Source organism: Meles meles, chromosome 21 (assembly GCF_922984935.1).
Source record: "Meles meles chromosome 21, mMelMel3.1 paternal haplotype, whole genome shotgun sequence".
Classification (NCBI taxonomy): domain Eukaryota; kingdom Metazoa; phylum Chordata; class Mammalia; order Carnivora; family Mustelidae; genus Meles; species Meles meles.
Window position 1 is genome coordinate 17,791,869 of NC_060086.1, and position 14,923 is coordinate 17,806,791.

The following is a 14,923-nucleotide window of genomic DNA, read 5'->3' on the forward strand; positions in this document are numbered from 1 at the left end:
ACGTACAAGGTTCCTTTGTGACTTGTAAAGAAAACAGACCTTCTGGTGAGCATGCAGCTTTGTGTCCCTTCAGGATTTGTTGTTTACATCTCTGTTAACGTTTCCCACCCATTTGAAACGATCATGCCACCTTGGCATATTACAAAAGAAGTGTAATCCATATGCATCCATAAGATTTCATTTAATTATAGTATATTTCTTTATTTGAGATTTTCTCTTTATGACTAAGGCCTGAGAATATCTCCCAAGTTCATTGAATTTGCAAAAAGCATATATCCTAAGTAAGAAATTTTGAAAGTTTTCGTATTGGAATATGGAATATGAAAGATGCATGTTTGCACCTCCTAAATGGAGATAATGTCCCTGTTAAGGTTATTTGCTGAACAAGGTGCAAGTGGACATAATCATTGTGGGGGAAGAAATAATGTCTTCCATTCTCTTCCAAACATGCTGCAGTTACTCCATTATCTTATGTCTGGATATGGGCAATTATTTTTGCTTTTCAAATTTTTATTTAAGTTCTACTTAGTTAACATACAGTGTATGGATATAAGCAATATTACGACGGTATCCTTTTTTTTAACCATTTATTAATTTCATACATTAACATATCATTTTTTCTTCTCCATGCTAAGAAAATCAACAAATGTGTCATCAGTTTTTATGACCCAGCTCTATGTTTTGAGGATTTTATTTATTAATCTGAGAGATAGAGAAAGAGAGAGCATGCATGGAGGGGGTTAGGCAGAGGGAGAATCAGACTCTGCTGAGCAGGGAGCCTGCTGCATGGCTAGATCCCAGGACCCTGAGACAGGACCAGAGCAGAAGGCAGGTGCTTAACTCCCTGAGACACCCAGGCGCACCCTTCTGACATTCTTAATATGACATCTCTTATAATTGAAGCTTTTCCTCACTGATGGGCTGTGTCTGTTTTCCCATCAATAACCAAGGGGTAGCATTTTTCTTTGAATATTCTCAATGTTCCAGGTCTAACATAATGTTGTAGTAGCATTACAAATTCTTTTTGGATTTTGTTATACAAATAAGACTAGATCTTATTATCACTATATGATTAGGCATATAGACACTATAATAGTCTATAATGCTCTAAGTTCAGAATCCTTCCAGAGTATGGGCTTTCAATATATTCTTGTGATCCCCTAAGATGTAAATTGTTTATTGCACAAAACGTGACATCTAAATCACTCCCAAAATATTCTTTCATTTTAAAACATTTTTTTTTAATTTGCTACAAGGCACAACGGAATAAATGATGAGTTTGCATAATTTTTGAACTTTGTTTTGAAAAAAAAAAACCCTTCTCGATGAAATATTACGTCTTCATTGTGACAGATTCTGTTTCTATTCTGTGGTATCAGTGAGCCCAAGATGGCCCCTGTGTATTGGCAGGCTACAACCCATGAGCTAAAGACCTGTGGCTGGTGCCTAAGTCAGATTTGATTTCTACACATCCAGTCTTTTAAAAACATCACCCTGGAGAGCAGATGTTTAGGTATTGATTGCCGATCTGAATTCCATACATCGTGAAACTGTGAACAACATTTCCTTATCATAAATAAAGTCATTGAGTCAATCAAGCAATCCAGATTAACCCTTCAGCTCTAAAAGACCCTGAACAACTGTTGGCCTTCTAAATCCCTGATGCAGAGACCGCCGCCCCCCCACCACCACCAGCAAGCTGTAGAAAGGTATTACTTAGGCTCATGTGTACCCAGTTCAATGTCCCCGGTATTGGAAGGATTAATACGGTGATGAGCCACCCCTCTTGCAAACCTGTGAGTCCCCCAAGAAAGGGGGTTGAATGTTACTGCCACCTCATGGTCACATCTTTTTCCTTCAGCCTGAAACTCATTGAACTCACTCTACATCCTTCCAGTCTTGAAATGTCTTTTTAAATTGGAAATATTTGATTGTCCTCTTACTGCTGAAGAGGATGAAGGGGAAGAAGAGAAAAACGAGGTATCCTGAGAACAAGTGAGCCAGCCAACATGAAACACTTGGCCACATGTAATTTTTTGAACAGGTTCAGCCTTGGTGTGAAATATCATATCCTCTATTTTTCATTTTTTGAGGAACCTCCACACTGTTTTCCAAAGTGGCTGCACCAACTTCCATTCCCACCAACAGTGTGAGAGTGTTCTCCTTTCTCCCAACTTCCCCAACACTTGTTTCTTGGCCTTGTCAGTTTTTGACATTCTACCTGGTGGAAGGTGGTATCTCTGTGTGGTTTTGATTTGGATCTCCCTGATGGCTAATGATGATGAAGATTTTTTTCAAGTGTCTGTTAGCCATTTGTATGTCTTCTTTCCAGAAGTGTCTGGTCATGTCTTCGGCCCATTTTTTTGACTCGATAATTTTTTTTTGGGGGGGGGGGTGTTGAGTTTGAAAAGTTCTTTATAGATCTTGGATATCAGCCCTTTGTCTGTAGTGTCATTTGCAAATACCTCTTCCCATTCTGGGGGTTTCCTCTTTGTTGACGGTTTTCGTTTGCCATGCAGAAGCTTTTGATCTTGACGAAATCCCAAAAGTTCATTTTCACTTTTGTTTCGCTTGCCTTTGGAGGTGTGTATAGCAAGGGGTTGTGGCTGCAGTCAAAGAGGTTGCTGCCTGTGTTCTCCTCTAGGATTTTTTTTAAAGATTTTATTTATTTATTTGAGAGACAGAGAGCACAAGCAGGCAGAGAGGCAGGCAGAGAGAGAGGAGGAAGCAGGCTCCCTGAGGAGCAGAGAGCCCAATGTGAGACTCGATCTGAGGACCCTGGGGTCATGACCTGAGCCGAAGGCAGAGGCTTTAACCCACTGAGCCACCCAGGCGCTCCCTCCTCTAGGATTTTGATGGATTCCCGCCTCAGTTTGAGGTCTTTTACCAAGACATTTCACGACAGACAACAAAGCGATGGTTGGCAGCATGGGTGAAATAGGTGATGGGGATGAAGGAGCTGCTTGTCCTGATGAGCCCTGGAGAATGCATGGAAGTGTTGAATCACTCTGTTGTATTCCAGAAACTAATATAACACTGTATGTGAACTATAGTGGAATTAAAAGGAAATAGTTGGCAAACTGTGTTAGGTGTATGGAAATGTTCAGTCCTGTCTTTCCTATTTGGTTTTGTTGGTAAATCTTAACCTCTTATGAAGTGAGAAGTTTATTAGTAATCATTGTTTTTTATTTTTAACACATAATCTTGCATAATTAGCCCTACCATTACTTATTAGTAATTGACACCTAATCTCTTCTATTGTTTTATTTATTTATTTATTTTTTTTTTCAAAAATTTTTTTAAAGATTTTATTTATTTATTAGACACAGAGAGATCACAAGTAGGCAGAGAGGCAGACAGAGAGATGGGGGAAAGCAGGGTCCCCGCTGAGCAGAGAGCCTGATTTGGGAATCGATCCCAGGACCCTGAGATCATGACCGAGCTGAAGGCAGAGGCTTAACCCACTGAGCCACCCAGGCTCCCCTACTGTTTTATTTAAATAATAGTATTTATGTTACAGAAATTGAGTAATACACAATATAGAAATCACAGAAAGAGCAATTACGGATCTTTTTTTTTTTTTTTTAATTTATTTATTTGACAGAGAGAGACACAGTGAGAGAGGGAATACAAACAGGGGGAGTGAGAGAGGGAGAAGCAGGCTTCCCGCCATGCAGGGAGCCTGATATGGGGCTTGGTCCCATGATGCTGGGATCATGACCTGAGCCGAAGGCAGAGGCTTAACCCACTGAGCCACCCAGGCTCCCCTACTGTTTTATTTAAATAATAGTATTTATGTTACAGAAATTGAGTAATACACAATATAGAAATCACAGAAAGAGCAATTACGGATCTTTTATGTTAAGGTAAAACATATATAACATTATGTATTCTATCATAATGTAGTTTTCTAATCTAGAATGGATGTGTCATCACATGGCGCTCTGTGAAGTTGGTGCCTGCCATTCCAGTGGCTAATTATTCATGGGGAGAAAAATCATGGTTGTAATACTAGAACGATTAACACCAACAAAGGCTATTTAGAGATTACTGGAGGGGATAAAAGAGAGTTGATAGGGGGAACACCTGGGTGGCTCAGTTGGTGAAGCATCAGAGTCTTGATTTTGCCTCAAGTCATGATCTCAGGGTCATGAGACTAAGCCCAAATCAGGCTCCACACTGAGCATGGAGTCTGCTTAAGATTGTCCCTCTCAGCCACCTGGGTGACTGTGGGTTAAGCCTCTGCCTTCAGCTCAGGTCTTGATCTCAGGGTCCTAGGATCGAGCCCCATATCATGTTCTCTGCTTGTTGGGAAGCCTGCTTCTCCCTTCTCTCTGTCTACTTGTGATCTCTCTGTCTGTCAGATAAATAAATAGAATCTCTCTTAAAAAAAAAAAAAACAACAGGTTCTCCATCTCCCTCTACCCCACCCCAGCCATCCAGTCTTATTTCTCTCTTTCTCAAGAAAAAATATATGTATATGCATGCATGTAAGTATATATGGTTGATTTCAAGATACACAGTTAATTGTTAATGTTTATAGGAAGGGAACATGATTAGATTTTTTATTTTGTCACTACTGCAATACAGTGTTAATTGCTGTTCAGCTTGTAAAGCTGCACTTATTAATACTAATTTCAAGGATAGTGAGCACTCTGAAGCCTCAGAACCCATGCCTTCTGAGTCTCCAAGGAATGGGAATTTTTTCCTGGAGACAAAAGTGTTCACTGTTCTTGGCACAAGGTATACACTGTCAATAATCCTCCATCCCTTCTTAAAGGTGCATGTCTCTGTCCCTGGCAAGATTTGAAGAGTGCTTGGAAGAAGAGTTGCTTGAATTGAAATTTCTGGAGTGAAAGAGTGGGGTTGGAGTAGTCATGGGACAGAAGTTACTTATTATTGAAGAAGTATCAGTGTTGGGACTGTAAGTGATCATGAAAGTAAGGCATTCTGGCAGTCATTTGGTGTATGATGTTCAGTGCTACACTAATTTCTCAGTATTTCAGATCCCATGGGTCATGATAGGGAATACACCCATGAGAGGAGAGGGTTGGTGCCCTCTGGTGTCTTCACTGGCAAGCCCTGTCTTATACACACAGTGGCTGCCTCCTGCAGTTGGCTGCAGCTCTTTGCCTGAGGGTGTCCATTGGCTTCCTTGGCTTCATTGGCCATGGCAGTGAGCTCGTCATCCAGATAACCAATGTCCATAAGAGCAACTCTCATCCCGTGCAGGTCTTTTTGCACTTGGATGGGATGACTCAGGGCTGTTCTGCATGTCTCTTGGATGAGCCCAGTGGAGGGAGAGAGAGTTGCCCAAGCAGTGACCTCTAAACTAATGCCCTGTCTTATGTGTTGCCTGCACTCCTCCTTCATGTCTTAGCTCCCATCATTTCTTTTCACCAAAGAACCTTCCAGACAAACTACCTATACTCATATCCTTGTCTTAGAGTCACTTTCTGAGGAACCCAACCCCTCTTAACTCCTGGTGCTGCTGAGAATGGTGGGTGTTGTCCCTCTGTGCCCCAGGGGAGGATCTACCTTTTAAAAGATACACATTCTTGGGAGGTCTCAAAGCTCAGTCATGAGAATCAATTACATTTTTCCCTTGTGTAGGAGAACTGAAAATCCATGCATGCAAGGCAGTAGAGTGACCTAGATAATAGTGATATTATTCAACTTGTCACACAAAGTGGAACGCTCAGGCTGGAAGGAGACATACATTGTATTATTGTTATCAGTGGTACTTTTACTGAGTTCAAGCATCCTATCCCTTGAAGGGATTTTGTCCATAAGGGTACTTCTTGGCTATATGCTCACCCTCTACTCATGCCCAGTCCTTTTCTTTGTATCCAATCCTAGACTCACTCTCATCCAACCCTACCTCCCCATTCCCACCTTCTGTGTCCGTTCCTCCTCTTCTGCTCCCCCAAGGTTTCCCAAGATCCATTTTGGCTCCAGACTCTCCCCCCCCCTTTGGGTGTTGAAGGTTCCTTGCATCCACCATCTCTCCTGATCCCCTCTGGTTAGTAGGAAGGGGTGTCAGTATAAATGAAAGTCTTGCTCTAGCTTTCCTTATGTCCTGGCCCTCCAAGGGGGAATGGGCCCCAGTCTGGAGTCCAGGATTGCCTGGATATTAGTCTGTAGCAAGGAAGCAATTGAATTCAACTATAACTATAAATTGGGAATAAAGGAAGTCTCAATATATTTCAGAACAATGAAACCAACCAGGGTTGTTCTTTGATCATAATTGCAAATGTGCTGGATTAATCAAGAAAGGATAACTAGGATTTCCACATATATTTGCAAATTGAATAGCTTTTTGAATAAAACTATAAAAGGGAATCTCAAAGAAAAAATCGGTCTGATCTGAATGAAAATGATACTGCATATATGGCATTAAAATAGACTTCCTTCAGTCCTGGGAATTCACATTTGGATAGAAAGATTCATGGTGTTCAAATCATCGCATATTAACGGAGAAGGTATTACACCTAAAACATCTCTAGAAATGCCACTTATCTCTGTAACCTTACTAGGTGTCATTGTGGGGTTTGCATTACGTACATACATGGAAAAATGACAAGCTGATTCTCATGCTTGCTCTGTGTGGGATCTCCATGACACTTACTAATTTAAGTCATCAGGTTCATCATAAGCTTTTCTGTCAAGGGACTTCTGGACAGCACCCAGACTATGTGGCACCCCCAGGAGTCTGAGTGGGAGAGGCAGAGTCAGAGGTGACAGGGATAGAGAGAGGAAGGGACAAAGGGGAATTGCATAAAGATAGGTGGGATGTGGCCCAGGAGTGTGGAGGGGGATCCATGGCCCACGGAGGAGGGACTTTGAGTGTTGGGGCAAGAAAAGGCAGGAATCTTGGTCAATAGAGTTCTCTGAGTCCAGGGCTCCGATCTCCCTCCAGTGGCCATTTCACTTGGGAAGGTGGGTCTCCGTCATTCGGCCTGGGAATGTGGGGCCCAGCCTCAGGATCTGTCAGGGAGAGAGGTGGCTTGAGAGAGAGCATGCTGCTCTTTGGCAGGTAGTTTGTAGAGCTTGCCCTGTGGGGAGGTGACCCTGAGCCATCTCCCTCCCTGTCCTGTCCCTGCCACATTCCTCCTGCACCAGCAGGGCCTAGCTCACGTTCCAAAACCAGGCCCCAAGTCCTGCGGACTGGAACTGGCACAGAGGCACAGCTGATCTCAACCCAGAGTATTTGAGAATAAGGTGCATGTTCTCCCTCTGGAGCTAGCAATGTGCAGTAGGATGAAGGGTTGCTATCCTCATGTTCACTGCCCATCCTGACACAGAATGTTAGGTAGACAGTTTCAACCCATGCAGCCTTCTCTTACATCCAAGCAGAAACATCTACTTCACCAAGCCTCCTTCTGCTAGTGAAAAGATGGCAATTAGTACTCGAAGGTAAAATTGGTTCCTTACCATACTGATGGAAATGATTTCATCCATCTACCATGTCTAAAGCACCTTTCATTGAAAATACACTCTAAAGAGACATGCAGTAAATTCATAACACATGTGTAGCTCCCTCTAGGTTTGCATTTTGCCCCTGTCACCTGTGTGTCACCAAACACTTTATTGGTAAAGTCAAAATAAACTCTCACAATCAAGATCATGTTGCTAGATGTCTTGTATCAGTGGAATTTCATATATCCTGACCTGACTGGAAATTATTCCTAAAAGAAAGAAGAAAGAAAGAAAAATTATAGTAATGTAATGGGAGTGTTGGTGATTTATGTAGTATGAACATTTTGGTGGGTAAACACATTTATCTTCACATTTTATAAAAGGTTTTATTTATGTATTCGACAGAGATCCCAAGTAGGAAGAGAGGCAGGCAGAGAGAGAGGGGGAAGCAGGCTCCCTGTTGAGCCAAGAGCCTGATGCGGGGCTCATTCCCAGGACCCTGAGATCATTTCCTGAACCAAAGGCGGAGGCATCACCCACTGAGTCACGCAGGCGCCCCTGTTACTTTACATTTTGTATGCCAGCAGTCTTTATTGTTGAACGGAGTGGTGCAAGCACTACAAATTATGTAGTGACATTGTCAAGTTTGGTTCATTCTTCACTCACACAGAAAGAAGGAAGCATTATCTTTGTGTCTGAGGCGCTATCACAGAGGCCTGGCCCAGTGTAGAGAACAGGCTCCCTGGGACCAGAGCTGCCTCAGTGCCTTCGGCTGAGCAGCCCCAGCTTAGAGCATTGCGGGGATTCCCAGGGCATCGGGCAGAGGGCGCCCATGCGCCTCAGGTCGGCAGGGGTCGCTTCGTCTGTGCATGCACCACAGAAGACTTAGGGAGCAGACGGCATGCCATGGTGTCATCTGACGCTGGGTTCTTCACAGCTGGAAGGGTTTCTGCCACCAGCTGAGGTCCCACTGCCCCTCAGAGGGCCAGGGCTGCATTTGTAGCCAGTTCTGATGCTGCCCCAAAGAGACCCTCAGGGCTTTGCAGGAGCTTGGTGCCTCCTGTGGTGCGATGCAGAAGTGGCCTTGTTGGCAGAGAGCTGAGAAGGGGGCTCTGGGCGGCTTCCCGAGACATGCTGGTAGGTGAGCCGCCTCGTTGTTGCATTTTTGGTGTTGTTCCCACAGTTTGGTCCTCATTTTCCTTGAGGGTATTTAAATAAGACCTATTTTACTCAGGGATCCATGGATGGAGGCGTCATGGGATGCCATACCAGAGATGCTGTGGTTGGTTGGTTACAGATGCAGACTTGTTTCTGGGGGAGAAATCCCGACTCAAATTAAGAGGAACAGGAGGGGTGCCTGGGTGGCTCAGTGGGTTAAAGCCTCTGCCTTCAGCTCAGGTCATGATCCCAGGGTCCTGGGATCGAGCCCTACATCAGACTCTGCTCAGCGGGGAGCCTGCTTCCCTCTCTCTCTGGCTGCCTCTCTGCCTATTTGTGATCTCTGTCTGTCAAATAAATAAATAAAAATATTTAAAAAAAAGGGGGGAACAGGGCGCCTGGGTGGCTCAGTGGGTTAAGCCACTGCCTTCGGCTCAGGTCATGATCTCAGGGTCCTGAGATCGAGTCCCACGTCGGGCTCTTTGCTCAGCGGGAGCCTGCTTCCTTCTCTCTCTCTCTGCCTGCCTCTCTGTCTATTTGTGATCTCGCTCTGTCAAATAAATAAATAAAATCTTTAAAAAAAAAAGGGGGGGGGAACAGGAGCAGTATGTAGTTAGGAGCTGAAAACCCCAACTGCTGACTCTCAGGGTGTCCTAGAAGAATGTGCTTGGGGCCTATTTGCCGATTACTGCTGGAATCAGAGCCCCAGGTTAAAAAAAAAAAAAAGTGCTGTCCAGTTTGTAACCTTCAAGATTAGAATTATCAGCAAATGTTGGGTTTGTTGAGAAGGAAGGAAAAGTGAACGTAGGCTAAAGAAGCTGTGGCTGATCCTTTGGCACATTGGGGAACTTCAGAGACGTTCACTGTTGTCAGAGACAGGGGGCAATTTGAAAGGCTGTTAAGAACCAGAAGTGGGAAGGGGGGACAAGATGGCGGGGAAGTAGGAGGAGACGCCGTTTCAACCTGTACCCTAAAGTGAGCTGATTACCTAGCAAGGAACTCTGATCACCCATGAAATCAGCCTGAGATCAGAATTATACACGTCTGGATCTCTATGGGGGCAGAAGATGCCAGTGGTAAAGCCAAGTGGGAACGTTGTACTGATATCAGAAGATAAACAAAAGGGGGAAGGAGCCACCAGAGGCGACTGATTGGAAAGTAATACCCCAATACGTGAGTGCCCTGTGACTGGGGACCAGCATTAACTTGGAGTCTGGTTGAAAGCACTGAAAAAGAGCAAAGGATCATGGGGGGAAATTGTGGAAATTGTGGAAGTTGGGGACAGGGGCTGGGGCTGGGGCCAAGTCCCTGACCCAGGACAGCCATCCCTGGTGCTGAGCCAAAGAGAGTGTGGCGGAGAAGCCAAGTCTTGGTCCCTGAGCCGCGAGTGCACCTGAGAGCGTGTGGGGTGTGGCTCCCGTGAGGGGCTGGGAGCCTTGCCAGCCAGCAGAAGCACAACCCTTGGTACTCTCCACGTGCGTGCCACACCGCGCTACCAGAGTCTGAGTCGTGCCCCACACCCTCCCGTGGGAGAGGTGCACGCAGGCGCCAGCCTGGTGCTCTCGGACCCGGAAAGTCTGTGCACTCCCAGCTGGGGCCAGCGGGAAAATCTCAGTGTGCGAGCACGGCTTGGAACCTCTTTGGTGGTCCGGAGCTACCCAGACAGCCACCACTGTCGTGGTTTTGGTTATAAGCAGGAGTTCCTGTGTCCCCAGGGACCGCGACTCAGAACATGCCCTGCCAGCAGCTGAGGGGAAACTTATGTGCCCTGGAGCACTCACAGGGGAACTGACTGAGGCTTCTCTCTGAGAGGGAGGTCTGGGTGCAGTTTGCTCTCCTCTAAACCTCCAAAAACCATCCAAAGCCAACAAGGTGAGAGAAAACAAACAAATTAAAAAAAAAAAAAAAAAAACCCTCCAGAGAACAAAAGCCTGAAACACCGGTTTCCTCAGAGCCCACCCCCTTGATGGGGGTGGGGGAGCACTTAACTCAGGGAACAACATTGACTGAAAACCCATGCAGCAGGCCCCTCCCCCAGAAAGCCAACCAAAAAAAAAAGACAGGAGAACAACCACCACTACTTCCTAGATACAACCTTTATTTTTAATTCGTTCCCACTATTCTGGTTCATTTTTTTTTTAAATAGACAATTATTTAACCTATTTACCATCACAGTGAGATGTCCAGTACATCAAATTCAATAATAACCTTTTAATTTGAACTTTTTGATACATATACCCATGTTTTTCTTTTGCTTATCTACTTTTTAATTTTTAAATTTTAGTTTAGCTTATTCTTTATTTTTATTTTTTAATATTCATATAGAGTTAAACTTCAAGGTAATCCCCTTTTCCCAATCAATGCTACCCCTACAGGTAAACCAAGTTTTAATCCTCCTTTATCTAAGGAAAGTTGAATCCTTTAACAAAGATATCAAGATACATCCAGGAAGAATAAAAATAACCTTTCTCACCCACACTGAGAATTTATAACCACTCTCCCATCTTTTTCTTCTGCCAGTGTTTCTGTGTATTTGTGTTTGTTCTGGTAGGATACAAATCCTAGACTTGGGATTCTTTTTGATGAGGTTCTTTGTTTTGTTTTTATATCTATATATATACGTTTTTTTTCTCTTGTCATCTACTTTATCAGTCTTTTTGTTTGTCTGTTTTTGTTTGTATACTTCATAAATCTTACCTAGGGGCCTGTTTGGGCAGGGCCTTCTCTTTTATTTTATCTTTCCTTTTTTCCCTGTTTCTCTCTTTTTTTCTTTTTTTCTCTCGTTCTTTTTCCTTTGTTTGTGTGGGGACTCCTGATTGCTCAGAAGCCTTCCAGGGTGCACGTTGCCTGCATCATGGTCGACACATTCAGCTACGTCTGTTCAGTCATCTCTCACCAAAATTCCTAGAGGGAGGAATGCCCAACAGAAGTAAAATTAAGAGGCTGGGCCTTCTGCAACAGAGCTAAGGGCTATCGACATAGACAATATGTCGGAAAGGGAATTCAGGCTAACAATTAACTAGGCAATAGCTAGGTTGGAGAAAGCCATGGATGACAAAATGGAATTGATTAGGACAGAACTGAAAGCCACCAGGGATGATGTTCACAATGTTCTAATCTAAATTCTCTAAAAGCTAGGGTAACTGAGACAGAAGATAGAATCAGTGATCTGGAGGACAAACAGAGAGAAAGGATCAGGAGGAAGCCTGGAACAAACAGCTTAGAAACAATGAAAACAGAATTATGGAAATAAATGACACCATGAAACGTTCCAACGTCAGAATTATTGGAATCCCTGAGGGGGAGGAGAAAGAAAGAAGACTAGAAGATATAGTGGAACAAATTCTCCATGAAAATTTTCCCAGTCTCACGAATGGAACCAGCGTTCATGTACTAGAGGCAGAACAGTCTCCTCCAAGATTATTGAATCTAGAAAAACATCAAGGCACCTGAAAGTAAAATTGATAAATCATAATTGTAGACAGGATCTCTTGAATGCAGCTAGGACAGAGAAGCTCCTTACGTATAGAGGAAACCCTATCAGAATAACATCAGACCTGTTATTCTGGAAAGCCAGAAAGGACTGGCAAGACATATGCAGGGCACTAAATGAGAAGAACATGCAGCCAAGAATACTTTATCCAGCAAGACTGACATTCAAAATGGATGGTGAGATAAAGCATTTCCAAGACCAGCAAGGCTTGAAAGAGTATGTGACCACCAAGCCAACACTGCAGAAAATATTAAGGGGAGTTATATAAAAGAGGAAGAATCCTAAGAATATCATTGAACAGAAATATATGGAGACAATCTACAGAAAGAAAGACTTCAAAGGTAAAACAATGTCAATAAAAATGTATCTCTCAGGAGAGGAGTCAAGATGGCGGAGAAGTAGCAGGCTGAGACTACATCAGGTAGCAGGAGATCAGCTCGATAGCTTATCTAAACATTGCAAACACCTACAAATCCAACGGGAGAGCGAAGAGAAGAAAAACAGCAACTCTAGAAACAGAAAATCAACCACTTTCTGAAAGGTAGGACTGGCGGAGAAGTGAATCTAAAACCACGGGAAGATAGACCGCGGGGGGAGGGTCCAGCTCCCGGCAAGCAGCGGAGGAACAGAGCACAAAATCAGGACTTTTAAAAGTCTGTTCCACTGAGGGACATTGCTCCAGGGGCTAAGCCAGGGTGAAGCCCATGCGGGGTCAGCGTGGCCCCAGGTCCCACAGGGTCACAGAAGGATCGGGGGTGTCGGAGTGTCGCAGAGCTCGCAGGTATTAGAACGGAGAAGCCGGCTGCAGAGACAGAGCCGAGGACTGAACTCTCAGCTCGGGGTTACCTTGAACTGGTTGCGGGCTGGGTGAGCTCGGAGTGTGGCTAGAGGCTGGGGATGCGGGAGTGATTGGGTGCTGTCCTCTGGGGGCGCACTGAGGAGTGGGGCCCCAGGCTCTCGGCTCCTCTGGGCTGGAGACTAGGAGGCCGCCATTTTCATTCCTGTCCTCCGGAACTCTACGGAAAGCGTTCAGGGAACAGAAGCTCCCCAAAGCGAACCCGAGCTGATTACATAGTCCGGCCGCCAGTAAGGGCGGTGCAATCCCGCCTCGGGCAAAGACACTTGAGAGTCACTACAACAGGCCCTTCCCCCAGAAGATGAACAAAATATCCAGCCAGGACGAAGTTCATCTATCAAGGAAAGTAGGTTCAATTCCTAAGACAGCAGCGCAATTCCAAAGGAGGAGAAAGCAAAGCACGGAACTCATGGCTTTCTCCCCATGATTCTTTTTTTTTTTTTTCCATTTTATTTATTTTTTCAGTGTAACAGTATTCATTCTTTTTGCACAACACCGTGCTCCATGCAAAACGTGCCCTCCCCATTACCCACCACCTGTTCCCCCAGCCTCCCACCCCTGACCCTTCAAAACCCTCAGGTTGTTTTTCAGAGTCCATAGTCTCTTATGGTTCCCCTCCCCTTCCAAATTTTGTTTTTTGTTTAATAAACATATAATGTATTTTTTACCCAGGGGTACAGGTCTGTGAATCGTCAGGTTTACACACTTCACAGCACTCATGATAGCACTTACCCTCCCCAATGTCCATAGCCCCCTCCCCCTCTCCCAATCCCACCTCCCCCCAGCAACCCCCAGTTTGTTTTGTGAGATTAAGAGTCATTTATGGTTTGTCTCCCTCCCAATCCCATCTTGTTTCATTTATTCTTCTACCCCCCCTAACCCCCCATGTTGCTTCTCCATGTCCTCATATCAGGGAGATCATATGATAGTTGTCTTTCTCCGATTGACTTATTTCACTAAGCATGATACGCTCTAGTTCCATCCACATCATCGCAAATGGCAAGATTTCATTTCTTTTGATGGCTGCATAGTATTCCATTGTGTATATATACCACATCTTCTTTATCCATTCATCTGTTGATGGACATCTAGGTTCTTTCCATAGTTTGGCTATTGTAGACATTGCTGCTATAAACATTCGGGTACACGTGCCCCTTCGGATCACTATGTTTGTATCTTTAGGGTAAATACCCAGTAGTAGAGACTATGGACTCTGAAAAACAACCTGAGGGTTTTGAAGGGTCAGGGGTGGGAGGTTGGGGGAACAGGTGGTGGGTAATAGGGAGGGCACGTTTTGCATGGAGCACTGGGTGTTGTGCAAAAACAATGAATACTGTTACGCTGAAAAAAATAAAATAAAATGAAAAAAAAAAACAAACAAACGTGCAGAACAGCCCTGAGTCATCCCATCCAAGTGTGAAAAGACCTGCACGGAATGAGTGTTGCTCTTATGGACATTGGTTATCTGGATAATGAGTTCACTGCCATGGCCAAAGAAGACAAGGAAGCCAACGGACACCCTCAGGCAAAGAGCTGCAGCCAACTGTGGGAGGCAGCCACTGTGTGTACAAGACAGGGCTTGCCAGTGAAGACACCAGAGGGCACCAACCCGCTCCTCTCATGGGTGTATTCCCTATCATGACCCATGGGATATGAAATACTGAGAAATTAGTGTAGCACTGAACATCATACACCAAATGATGGCCAGGATGCCTTACTTTCATGATCACTTACAGTCCAGTCCCAACACTGATGCTTCTTCAATAACAAGTAACTTCTGTCCCATGACTACTCCAACCCCACTCTTTCACTCCAGAAGTTTCAATTCAAGCAACTCTTCTTCCAAGCACTCTTCAAATCTTGCCAGGGACAGAGACATGCACCTTTAAGAAGGGATGGAGGACTATTGACAGCGTATACCTTGTGCCAAGAACAGTGAACACTTTTCTCCCCAGGAAGAAATTCCCATTCCTTGGAGTCTCAGAAGGCATAGGATC